The sequence below is a fragment of the Pristiophorus japonicus genome, chromosome 2 (assembly GCF_044704955.1).
Source record: "Pristiophorus japonicus isolate sPriJap1 chromosome 2, sPriJap1.hap1, whole genome shotgun sequence".
NCBI classification, from domain to species: Eukaryota; Metazoa; Chordata; class Chondrichthyes; family Pristiophoridae; genus Pristiophorus; species Pristiophorus japonicus.
In genome coordinates, this window is record NC_091978.1 from 14,339,472 (window position 1) to 14,351,894 (window position 12,423).

Consider the following 12,423-nt stretch of genomic DNA (forward strand, 5'->3'; position numbering starts at 1 on the left):
CTTGTTCTTCTCCCAGCTCACTGCTCTCGTTAGCGTTGGGCTCCACAGTGCGCTGTATCGCCTCATCCATTTCCTCCATTGTAGGCACCAAATTAATGAAAATATCTCGCTGATAACAGCTAAAGTTTTGTTCACAATTCTGTATTAAGGTCGAAATTCTCCCTCCTACCTCCCAAAACAGCCAACAAGCACCCACACCACACCTACATACGCCTTCACTCCCTCTCTGCTCCCTCTCTCTCTGTCTCCTCTTATGCGCATGTAATGATGACCCCTGACCTCCTAAAGCATTGCCATGCCGTTGCTAAGGACGGCGACACTTTATGGCAGAAGGTCAGAGAAATTTAATACTAACGCTCATTTCAGATCGCTCGCGGTAACGCCCGTTTAAACAAATGCAAAGTAAGGGTTTTGACAATGGGCGATAATCTGGCGATTTGAAAACCCATATTTACCGCCCATGCTGGAAATAACGCCCATTTTTGGCCGAACTGCACAAAAGTGAAAAGTCTAGCCCTTGGATTTATATAGCTCCTTTCACGACCACCGGATGTCTCAAAGCACTTTACAAACAATGAGGTACTGAGGAGAATAATCCCAGTTTCTCTGGTTTCTCCACTTAACTCATGTCTTTCATCCCTGGTACCATTCTAATAAATCTAGACCGACTGCCCCAGAAGTGAGAAGGTGACCAGCTGAGACACCTTGGCCAAACACAAGGCAGAAAAGAGTAGGAGAAATCCGGAGGCAAAACCAAAGCGTTGGTAAATAAAAAGGAAAAGAGTGGCTAAAGTAAATATTGGTACCCTAGAGGATAAGACTGGGGAATTAATAATGGGGAACATGGAAACGGCAGAGACTTTGAAAAAATATTTTGTATCGGTCTTCACGGTAGAAAACACTAAAAACATCCCAATCGGGGATAATCAAGGGGCTATAGGGAGGGAGGAACTTAATACAATCACTATCACTACAGAAGTAGTACTCGGTAAAATAATGGGACTAAAGGCATCCTCGGGTCTTAAAAGAAGTGGCTGCAGAGATAGTGGATGCATTGGTTGTAATCTATCAAAATTCCCTGGTTTCTGGGGCAGTCCCAGCGGATTGGAAAACCGCAAATGTAACACCCCTATTTAAAAAAGGAGGCAGACAGAAAGCAGGAAACTATAGGCCAGCTAGCCTAACATCTGCAGTGCGAAAATGCTGGATTCCATTATTAAGGAAGCAGTAGCAGGATATTTGCAAAAGCATAATTTAATCAAGCAGAGCTAGCATGGTTTTATGAAAGAGAAATTAAGTTTTACAAATTTGCTGGAGTTCTTTGAGGATATAACGAGCAGTGTGGATAAGAGGGAACCAGTGGATATAGTGTATTTGGATTTCTAGAAGGCATTCGATATGTTGCCACATAAAAGGTTACTGCACAAGACAAAAGTTTACTGGGTTGGATGCAATATATTAGCATGCATTGAGGATTAGCTAATTAACAGAAAACAGAGAGTCGGGATGAATGGGTCATTTTTAGGTTGGCAAACAGTGACTAGTGGGATGCCGCAGGCATCAGTGCTGGGGCCTCAACTATTTACAATTTATATTAATGACTTGGATGAAGGAACCGAGTGTAATGTAGCCAAGTTTGCTGATGATACAAAGATGGGTGGGAAAGCAAATTGTGAGGAGGACACAAAAAATCTGCAAAGGGATATAGATAGGCTAAGTGAGTGGGCAAAAATTTGCCAGATGGCGTATAATGTAGGAAAATGTGAAAATATCCACTTTGGCAGAAAAAATGAAAAAGCAAACTAATTTACTGGAATTCTTTGAGGATATAACGAGCATGGTGGATAGAGGTGTACCGATGGATGTGGTGTATTTAGATTTCCAAAAGGCATTCGATAAAGTGCCACACAAAAGGTTACTGCAGAAGATAAAGGTACGTGGAGTCAGAGGAAATGTATTAGCATGGATAGAGAATTGGCTGGTGAACAGAAAGCAGAGAGTCGGGATAAATGGGTCCTTTTCGGGCTGGAAATCGGTGGTTAGTGGTGTGCCACAGGGATCGGTGCTGGGACCACAACTGTTTACAATATACATAGATGACCTGGAAGAAGGGACAGAGTGTAGTGTAACAACATTTGCAGATGACACAAAGATTCGTGGGAAAGCGGGTTGTGTAGAGGACACAGAGAGGCTGCAAAGAGATTTAGATAGGTTAAGTGAATGGGCTAAGGTTTGGCAGATGGAATACGATGTCGGAAAATGTGAGGTCATCCATCTTGGGGAAAAAAAACAGTAAAAGGGAATATTATTTGAATGGGGAGAAATTACAACATGCTGAGATGCAGAGGGACCTGGGGGTCCTTGTGCATGAATCCCAAAAAGTTAGTTTGCAGGTGCAGCAGGTAATCAGGAAGGCGAATGGAATGTTGGCCTTCATTGCGAGAGGGATGGAGTACAAAAGCAGGGAGGTCCTGCTGCAACTGTACAGGGTATTGGTGAGGCCGCACTTGGAGTACTGCGTGCAGTTTTGGTCACCTTACTTAAGGAAGGATATACTAGCTTTGAAGGGGGTACAGAGACGATTCACTAGGCTGATTCTGGAGATGAGGGGTTACCTTATGATGATAGATTGAGTAGACTGGGTCTTTACTTGTTGGAGTTCAGAAGGATGAGGGGTGATCTTATAGAAACATTCAAAATAATGAAAGGGATAGACAAGATAGAGGCAGAGAGGTTGTTTCCACTGGTCGGGGAGACTAGAACTAGGGGGCACAGCCTCAAAATACGGGGGAGCCAATTTAAAACTGAGTTGAGAAGGAATTTATTTTCCCAGAGGGTTGTGAATCTGTGGAATTCTCTGCCCAGGGAAGCAGTTGAGGCTAACTCATTGAATGTATTCAAATTACAGATAGATAGATTTTTAACCAATAAGGGAATTAAGGGTTATGGGGAGCGGGCGGGTAAGTGGAGCTGAGTCCACGGCCAGATCAGCAATGATCTTTTTGAATGGCGGAGCAGGCTCGAGGGGCTAGATGGCCTACTCCTGTTCCTAATTCTTATGTTCTTATGTTCTTATTTAAATGGAGAAAAGTTGCAAAGTGCTTCAGTACAGAGTGATCTGGGGGTCCTTGTGCATGAAACACAAAAAGTGAGTATGCAGGTACAGCAAGTAATCAGGAAGGCAAATGGAATGTTGGCCTTTATTGCAAGAGGATAGAAGGCACTTCAAGTCGCTGGAGATATATCACCAACGATGTCTCCGCAAGATCCTGCAAATCCCCTGGGAGGACAGGCACACCAACATCAGTGTCCTCGACCAAGGCTAACATCCCCAGCATTGAAGCTTGATCCATACTCGATCAGCTTCGCTGGGCAGGCCACAAGGTTCACATGCCAGATACGAGACTCCCGAAGCAAATGCTTTATGAGGAGCTCCTTCATGGTAAACAAGCCAAAGGAGGACAGCAGAAACGTTATAAGGACACCCTCAAAGCCTCCCTGGTAAAGTGCGACATCACCACTGACACCTGGGAGACCCTGGCCGCAGACCGCCCGAGGTGGAGAAAGTACATCCGGGAGGGCGTTGAGCTCTTCGAGTCTCAACGCAAAGAGTGTGAGGAGGTCAGGCGTAGGCAGCGAAAGAGCGCGCGGCAAACCAGCCCCACCGACCCCTTCCCTCGACGAATGTCTGTCCCACCTGTAACAGGGTCTGTGGCTCTCGTATCGGACTGTTCAGCCCTCAAAGAACTCACTTTGGGAGTGGAAGCAAGTCTTCCTCGATTCCGAGGGGCTGCCTATGATGAGAGTATAAAAGCAGAGAAGTCCTGCTGCACCTGTACAGATTATTATTGAGGCCACAACTGGAATACTGCGTACATTTTTGTTCTCCGTATTTCAGGAAGGAGGCTGTTCAGAGAAGGTACACTAGGTTGACTCCAGAGATGAGGGGGTTGACTCGTTGAGTAGGTTGGGCCTCTATTCATTGGAGTTCAGAAGAATGAGAGGTGATCTTATCGAAATGTATCAGATAATGAGGGGGCTCGACAAGGTGGATGCAGAGAGGATGTTTCCACTCATGGGGGAAACTAAAACTGGGGGACATAGTCTCAGAATAAGGGGCCGCCCATTTAAAACTGAGATGAGGAGGAATTTCTTCTATCAGAGGGTTGTAAATCTGTGGAATTCTCTGTCCCAGAGAGTTGTGGAGGCTGGGTCATTGAATATATTTAAGGCGGAGATAGACAGATTTTTGAGCGATAAGGGAGTAAAGGGTTATCTGGAGCAGGCGGGGAAGTGGAGCTGAGTCCATAATCAGATTAGCCATGATCTTATTGAATGGCGGAGCAGGCTCGAGGGGCCTAATGGCCCACTCCTGCTCCTATTTCTTATGTTCTAGTGTTCAATGAAGTTTTAAGGAGAATAATCCCAGTTTCTCTGGTTTTTCTTGACTCACGTCTTTCATCCCTGGTACAATTCTAATAAATCTAGACCGACCCAGAAGTGAGAAGATGACCAGCTGAGACACCTTGGCCAAACACAAGACCGAAAAGAGTAGGAGAAATCCGGAGGCAGAATCCAAAATGTTGGTTGGACGATGCCAAGGTTCATCATAGGCAGTCCCTCGGAATCGAGGAAGACTTGCTTCCACGCTAAAAATGAGTCCTTGGGTGGCTGAACAGTCCAATATGAGAACCACAGACTCTGTCACAGGTGAGACAGATAGTCGTTGAGGGAAAGGGAGGGTGGGACTGGTTTGCCGCACGCTCTTTCCGCTATCTGTGCTTGGTTTCTGCATGCTCTCGACCACGAGACTAGAGGTGCTCAGCGCCCTCCCGGATGCACTTCCATCACTTAGGGCAATCTTTTGCCAGGGACTCACAGATGTTGGTGGGGACACCGCACCCTGTCAAGGAGGCTTTGAGGGTGTCCCTGAAACGTCTCCTCCGCCCACTTTTGGCTCGTCTGCTTTGAAGGAGTTCCAATTCCTGTGTCTGCGCACATTCAGAGGCTGAACTCCAAGTCATAGTCAACATCTTCACTGAGGCATACGAGAGCATTAGCCTTACACTAAACATCCGTAAGACAATGGTCTTCCACCAATATGACCCCACCGGACAGCATCGCCCCCACCCCCGCCCCCGCGAGTCATCAAGATCCACGGCGCGGCCCTGGACAACATGGATGCCAAGGTTCAGCTTTTGTTTGAGGCAGTGTGTTGTTGAGAAATGGCATGGCAATAGAGGGACGACTGTATTGATCAGGTGATCCAATATCACAGTGAGTCAAGAGAATTTTCAAGAAGTTCTGTGGGAAGAACAATCCAGGAATTGTGTGATGCATGTCACTGCCTCGCGCAATGAGCCATCCCCAAAGATATGAACATTTTCCATCCATTGTGCTGCAGGCAATATTATCTCTTTATTTTTGCAGCAGGATAGGTCCCCAATTGAAAGGGTTTGACCATCAGGGAGCCATTGAAATTCAGTGCGAAGATTTGTGAAGTTTAACATTTATTACATAGAATCACAGAATGGTTACAACACAGAAGAAGGCCATTCGGCCCGTTGAAACCGTGCCGGCTCGCTGCAAGAATGTTTCAGCTAGTCCCACTGCCCGCTCAATCTCCAAAGCTCTGCAAAGCTTTTTCCTTCAGATATGTTTGAAAGCCACGGTTCAATCAGTCTCCACCACACTTTCAGGCAGTGCATTCCGGATTCGCACCAATCGCTGCGGAAAAATGTTTTTCCTCATGTCGCCTTCGGTTCCTCTGCCAATCACCTGTTCCCCGTCAATATGTCTCAGTGCTTGCCGCTCAATATCCCCCTCAGTGTTTACACAATATCCCCCTCAGTGTTTACCCAATATCCCCCTCAGTGTTTACCCAATATCCCCCTCAGTGTTTACCCAAAATCCCCCTCAGTGTTTACCCAATATCCCCCTCAGTGTTTACCCAATATCCCCCTCAGTGTTTACCCAATAACCCTCTCAGTGTTACTCAATATCCTCCTCAGTGTTTACCCAATATTCCCCTCAGTGTTTACCCAATATCCCCCTCAGTGTTTACCCAATATCCCCCTCAGTGTTTACCCAATATCCCTCTCAGTGTTACTCAATATCCTCCTCAGTGTTTACCCAATATCTCCCTCAGTGTTTATCCAATATCCCCCTCAGTGTTTACCCAATATCCTCCTCAGTGTTTACCCAATATCCCCTTCAGTGTTACTCAATATCCTCCTCAGTGTTTACCCAATATCTCCCTCAGTGTTTACCCAATATCCCCCTCAGTGTTTACCCAATATCCCCCTCAGTGTTTACCCAATATCCCCCTCAGTGTTTACCCAATATCCCCCTCAGTGTTACTCAATATCCTCCTCAGTGTTTACCCAATATCTCCCTCAGTGTTTATCCAATATCCCCCTCAGTGTTTACCCAATATCCTCCTCAGTGTTTACCCAATATCTCCCTCAGTGTTTACCCAATATCCCCCGCAGTGTTTACCCATTATCCCCCTCAGTGTTTACCCAATATCCTCCTTAGTGTTTACCCAATATCCCCTTCAGTGTTACTCAATATCCTCCTCAGTGTTTACCCAATATCTCCCTCAGTGTTTACCCAATATCCCCCTCAGTGTTTACCCAATATCCTCCTCAGTGTTTACACAATATCCCCTTCAGTGTTTACCCAATATCTCCCTCAGTGTTTACCCAATATCCTCCTCAGTGTTTACCCAATATCCTCCTCAGTGTTTACCCAATATACCCCTCAGTGTTTACCCAATATCTCCCTCAGTGTCACCGAATATCCCTCTCAGTTTTTATCCAATATCCCACTCAGTGTTTACCCAATATCACCCTCAGTGTTTACCCAATATCTCCCTCAGTGTTTACCCAATATCCCACTCAGTGTTTACCCAATATCCGCCTCAGTTTTTCCCCAATATCCCCCTCAGTGTTTACCCAATATCTCCCTCAGTGTTTACCCAATCACTCCCTCACTGTTTACCCAATATCTCCCTCAGTCTTTATACCAATATCTCCCTCAGTGTTGACCCAATATCCCCCTCAGTGTTTACCCAATATCTCCCTCATTGTTTACCCAATATCCCCCTCAGTGTTTACCAAATATCCACCTCAGTGTTTGCCCAATATCCCGCTCAGTGTTTACCCAATATCTCCCTCAGTGTTTACCCAATATCCGCCTCAGTTTTTCCCCAATATCCCCCTCAGTGTTTACCCAATATCTCCCTCAGTGTTTACCCAATCACTCCCTCACTGTTTACCCAATATCTCCCTCAGTCTTTATACCAATATCTCCCTCAGTGTTGACCCAATATCCCCCTCAGTGTTTACCCAATATCTCCCTCATTGTTTACCCAATATCCCCCTCAGTGTTTACCAAATATCCACCTCAGTGTTTGCCCAATATCCCGCTCAGTGTTTACCCAATATCTCCCTCAGTGTTTACCCAATCACTCCCTCACTGTTTACCCAATATCTCCCTCAGTGTTTACCCAATATCTCCCTCAGTGTTGACCCAATATCCCCCTCAGTGTTTACCCAATATCTCCCTCAGTGTTTACCCAATATCCCCCTCAGTGTTTGCCCAATATCCTCCTTAGCGTTTACCCAATATCTCCCTCAGTGTTTACCCAATATCTCCCTCAGTGTTTACTCAAAATCCCCCTCATTGTTACGGAATATCTCCCTCAGTGTTTACCCAAAATCTCCCTCAGTGTTTACCCAATATCTCCCTCAGTGTTGAACCAATACCTCCCTCAGTGCTTACCCAATATCCCCCTCAGTGTTACCCAATATCCCCCTCAGCATTTACGCAATATCCCCCTAAGCATTTACCCAATATCTCCCTCAGCGTTTACCCAATATCCCTCTCAGTGTTTACCAATATCTCCCTCAGTGTTTACCCAATATCTCCCTCAGTGTTTACCGAATATCTCCCTCAGTGTATACCCAATATCTACCTCAGTGTTTACCCAATATCACCCTCAGTGTTTATCCCCCTCAGTGTTTACCCAATATCCTCCTCACTGTTTACCTACTATCTCCCTCAGTGTTTACCCAATATCTCCCTCAGTGTATACGCAATATCTCCCTCAGTGTTGACCCAATATCTCCCCAAGTGTATACCCAATATATCCCTCAGTGTTTACCCAATACCCCCCTCAGAGTTTAGCCAATTCCTCCTCACTGTTTACCCAATATCTCCCTCAGTCTTTATACCAATATCTCCCTCAGTGTTGACCCAATATCCCCCTCAGTGTTTACCCAATATCCCCCTCAGTGTTTACCCAATATCCACCTCAGTGTTTACCCAATATACCCCATAGTGTTTACCCAATATCCCCCTCAGTGTTTACCCAATATCTCCCTCAGTGTTTACCCAATATCCCCCTCAGTGTTTACCCAATATCTCCTTCAGTGTTTACCCAATATCTCCCTCAGTGTTTGCCCAATATCCTCCTCAGCGTTTACCCAATATCTCCCTCAGTATTTACCCAATATCGCCCTCAGTGTTTACCTAATATCCGCCTCAGTATTTACCCAATATCCCCCTCATTGTTACGGAATCTCTTCCTCAGTGTTTACACAATGTCTCCCTCAGTGTTTATCCAATATCCACCTCAGTGTTTACCCAATATACCCCATAGTGTTTACCCAATATCCCCCTCAGTGTTGACTCAATATCCTCCTGAGTGTTTACCGAATAATTCCCTCAGTGTTTACCCAATATCCCTCTCAGTGTTTGCCCAATATCCTCCTTAGCGTTTACCCAATATCTCCCTCACTGTTTACCCAATATCGCCCTCAGTGTTTATCCAATATCTCCCTCAGTGTTTACCCAATATCGCCCTCAGTGTTTACCCAATATCTCCCTCAGTGTTTACCCAATATCCGCCTCAGCGTTTACCCAATATCCCCCTCTGTGTTTACCCAATATCTCCCTCAGTGTTTACCCAATCACTCCCTCATTGTTTACCCAATATCTCCCTCAGTCTTTATACCAATATCTCCCTCAGTGTTGACCCAATATCCCCCTCAGTGTTTACGCAATATGTCCCTCATTGTTTACCCAATATCCCCCTCAGTGTTTACCCAATATCCACCTCAGTGTTTGCCCAATATACCCCATAGTGTTTACCCAATATCCCCCTCAGTGTTTACCCAATATCCCCCTCACTGTTTGCCCAATATCCTCCTGAGTGTTTACCGAATAATTCCCTCAGTGTTTACCCAATATCTCCCTCAGTGTTTACTCAAAATCCCCCTCATTGTTACGGAATCTCTCCCTCAGTGTTTACCCAATGTCTCCCTCAGTGTTTACCAAAATATCTCCCTCAGTGTTGAAGCAATATCTCCCTCAGTGTTTACCCAATATCCCCCTCAGTGTTATCCAATATCCCCCTCAGTGTTTACCCAATATCTCCCTCAGTGTTTACCCAATATCTCCCTCAGTCTTCAGCCAATATCTCCCTCAGTGTTTACCCACTATCTCCCTCAGTGTTTACCCAATATCTCCCTCAGTGTTTACCCAATATCTCCTTCAGTGTTTACGCAATATCCTCCGCAGTGTTTACCCAATATCCCCCTCAGTGTTTACCCAATATCTGCCTCAGTGCTTTTCCCAATATCTCCCTCAGTGTTTACCCAATATCTCCCTCAGTGTTTACTCAAAATCCCCCTAATTGTTACAGAATATCTCCCTCAGTGTTTACCCAAAATCTCCCTCAGTGTTTACCCAATATCTCCCTCAGTGTTGAACCAATACCTCCCTCAGTGTTGACCCAATATCTCCCCAAGTGTATACCCAATATATCCCTCAGTGTTTACCCAATACCCCCCTCAGTGTTTAGCCAATTCCTCCTCACTGTTTACCCAATATCTCCCTCAGTCTTTATACCAATATCTCCCTCAGTGTTGACCCAATATCCCCCTCAGTGTTTACCCAATATCTCCCTCATTGTTTACCCAATATCCCCCTCAGTTTTTACCCAATATCCACCTCAGTGTTTACCCAATATACCCCATAGTGTTTACCCAATATCCCCCTCAGTGTTTACCCAATATCCCCCTCAGTGTTTACCCAATATCTCCCTTAGTGTTTACTCAATATCCTCCTGAGTGTTTACCGAATAATTCCCTCAGTGTTTACCCAATATCCCCCTCAGTGTTTACCCAATATCTCCCTCAGTCTTTATACCAATATCTCCCTCAGTGTTGACCCAATATCCCCCTCAGTGTTTACCCAATATGTCCCTCATTGTTTACCCAATATCCCCCTCAGTGTTTACCCAATATCCACCTCAGTGTTTGCCCAATATACCCCATAGTGTTTACCCAATATCCCCCTCAGTGTTTACCCAATATCCCCCTCACTGTTTGCCCAATATCCTCCTGAGTGTTTACCGAATAATTCCCTCAGTGTTTACCCAATATCTCCCTCAGTGTTTACTCAAAATCCCCCTCATTGTTACGGAATCTCTCCCTCAGTGTTTACCCAATGTCTCCCTCAGTGTTTACCCAATATCTCCCTCAGTGTTTATCCAATATCCACCTCAGTGTTGACTCAATATCCTCCTGAGTGTTTACCGAATAATTCCCTCAGTGTTTACCCAATATCCCCCTCAGTGTTTACCCAATATCTCCCTCAGAGTTTACCCAATATCCCCCTCAGTGTTTACCCAATATCCCTCTCAGTGTTTGCCCAATATCCACCTTAGCGTTTACCCAATATCTCCCTCAGTGTTTACCCAATATCTCCCTCAGTGTTTACCCAATATCGCCCTCAGTGTTTACCCAATATCTCCCTCAGTGTTTACCCAATATCCCCCTCAGCGTTTACCCAATATCTCCCTCAGTGTTTACCCAATATCCCCCTCAGTGTTTGCCCAATATCCTCCTTAGCGTTTACCCAATATCTCCCTCAGTGTTTACTCAATATCCTCCTGAGTGTTTACCGAATAATTCCCTCAGTGTTTACCCAATATCTCCCTCAGTGTTTACTCAAAATCCCCCTCATTGTTACGGAATCTCTCCCTCAGTGTTTACCCAATGTCTCCCTCAGTGTTTACCAAAATATCTCCCTCAGTGTTGAAGCAATACCTCCCTCAGTGTTTACCCAATATCCCCCTCAGTGTTACCCAATATCCCCCTCAGTGTTACCCAATATCCCCCTCAGTGTTTACCCAATATCTCCCTCAGTGGTTACCCAATATCTCCCTCAGTCTTCAGCCAATATCTCCCTCAGTGTTTACCCACTATCTCCCTCAGTGTTTACCGAATATCTCCCTCAGTGTTTACCCAATATCTCCTTCAGGGTTTACCCAATATCCTCCTCAGTGTTTACCCAATATCCCCCTCAGTGTTTACCCAATATCCGCCTCAGTGCTTTTCCAAATATCTCCCTCAGTTTTTACCCAATATCTCCCTCAGTGTTTGCTCAAAATCCCCCTCATTGTTACGGAATATCTCCCTCAGTGTTTACCCAAAATCTCCCTCAGTGTTTACCCAATATCTCCCTCTGTGTTGAACCAATACCTCCCTCAGTGTTTGCCCAATATCCCCCTCAGTGTTACCCAATATCCACCTCAGCGTTTACGCAATATCCCCCTAAGCATTTACCCAATATCTCCCTCAGTGTTTACCCAATATCCCCCTCAGTGTTTACCAATATCTCCCTCAGTGTTTACCCAATATCTCCCTCAGTGTTTACCGAATATCTCCCTCAGTGTATACCCAATATCTCCCTCAGTGTTTACCCAATATCCCCCTCAGTGTTTACCCAATATCTCCCTTAGTGTTTACTCAATATCCTCCTCAGTGTTTACCGAATAATTCCCTCAGTGTTTACCCAATATCCCCCTCAGTGTTTACCCAATATCTCCCTCAGTGTTTACCCAATATCTCCCTCAGTGTTTGCCCAATATCCTCCTCAGCGTTTACCCAATATCTCCCTCAGTGTTTACCCAATATCGACCTCAGTGTTTTCCTAATATCCGCCTCAGTATTTACCCAATATCTCCCTCAGTGTTTATTCAAAATCCCCCTCATTGTTACGGAATCTCTCCCTCAGTGTTTACCCAATGTCTCCCTCAGTGTTTAGCCAATATCTCCCTCAGTGTTGAAGCAATACCTCCCTCAGTGTTTACCCAATATCCCCCTCAGTGTTACCCAATATGCCCCTCAGTGTTTACCCAATATCTCCCTCAGTGTTTACCCACTATCTCCCTCAGTGTTTACTCAATATCTCCCTCAGTGTTTACCCAATATCCCCCTCAGTGTTTACCCAATATCCACCTCAGTGTTACTCAATACCCTCCTCAGTGTTTACCCAATATCTCCCTCAGTGTTTACCCAATATCCCACTCAGTGTTTACCCAATATCCCCCTCAGTGTTTACCCAATATCC